The sequence below is a fragment of the Toxoplasma gondii genome (assembly GCF_000006565.2).
Source record: "Toxoplasma gondii ME49 unplaced genomic scaffold asmbl.196, whole genome shotgun sequence".
Lineage (NCBI taxonomy): Eukaryota > Apicomplexa > Conoidasida > Eucoccidiorida > Sarcocystidae > Toxoplasma > Toxoplasma gondii.
In genome coordinates this window covers 1-1,019 of record NW_017383027.1, presented here as the reverse complement: position 1 = coordinate 1,019, position 1,019 = coordinate 1, and the positions used below count along the sequence as shown (strand labels likewise).

General features: G+C 45.2%; 2 non-coding genes across 2 annotated transcripts; both read right to left on the bottom strand.

Annotated features, from left to right (window-relative positions):
* Window positions 1-371, bottom strand: TGME49_457820 (the record flags this gene model as incomplete). The annotated part of the gene is made up of 1 exon (XR_001974126.1): window positions 1-371. It is a non-coding gene; the product is annotated as an 18S ribosomal RNA (ribosomal RNA).
* A 424-nt stretch (window positions 372-795) lies between these two features.
* TGME49_457810 lies at window positions 796-953 on the bottom strand. The gene has a single exon (XR_001974125.1). It is a non-coding gene; the product is annotated as a 5.8S ribosomal RNA (ribosomal RNA).
* Window positions 954-1,019: the final 66 nt, after the last annotated feature.

Genomic DNA, 1,019 nt, shown 5'->3' with positions numbered 1-1,019 from the left:
CGTGTCTACGCAAAGGAAGTTTGAGGCAATAACAGGTCTGTGATGCCCTTAGATGTTCTGGGCTGCACGCGCGCTACACTGATGCATCCAACGAGTTTATACCCTTGGCCGATAGGTCTAGGTAATCTTGTGAGTATGCATCGTGATGGGGATAGATTATTGCAATTATTAATCTTCAACGAGGAATGCCTAGTAGGCGCAAGTCAGCAGCTTGCGCCGATTACGTCCCTGCCCTTTGTACACACCGCCCGTCGCTCCTACCGATTGAGTGTTCCGGTGAATTATTCGGACCGTTTTGTGGCGCGTTCGTGCCCGAAATGGGAAGTTTTGTGAACCTTAACACTTAGAGGAAGGAGAAGTCGTAACAAGGTTTCCGTAGGTGAACCTGCGGAAGGATCATTCACACGTCCTTATTCTTTATTAACCATCAACCTTTGAATCCCAAGCAAAACATGAGTTTGCATCTCTCTCCATTGGAGAGATTTGCATTCAAGAAGCGTGATAGTATCGAAAGGTATTATTGCCTTCTTCATGTTGGATATCCTGCGCTGCTTCCAATATTGGAAGCCAGTGCAGGTATCCGGGGGTGCACAGCGAAGGGGCTCAATTTCTGGAAATTCGTGTCTCTGTTGGGATACTGATTTCCAGGAGTTTCTTCAGTGTGCATTCTTTTTTCCCACACCGTTATTTCAAACAACAAATCTGAGGAACATTTGAGAGAGAGTGAAAGATTGTATCTTTCTGCATCTCTCTCGATGTGCTTTCAGATTGCTTCCTAAACTATAATGTTATTTTAAATTTTCAGCAATGGATGTCTTGGCTCGCGCAACGATGAAGGACGCAGCGAACTGCGAAACGCAATGTGAATTGCAGAATTCAGTGAATCATCAGATTTCTGAACGCAAATGGCACCTTGGGGATATTCTCCTTGGTACGTCTGTTTCAGTGTCTTTGAAATCACAATGTTCTGCTTTTTTAGGGTCGTTGCTTCAGTTTGGCTGAAGCCCCCTAGGAGCAGT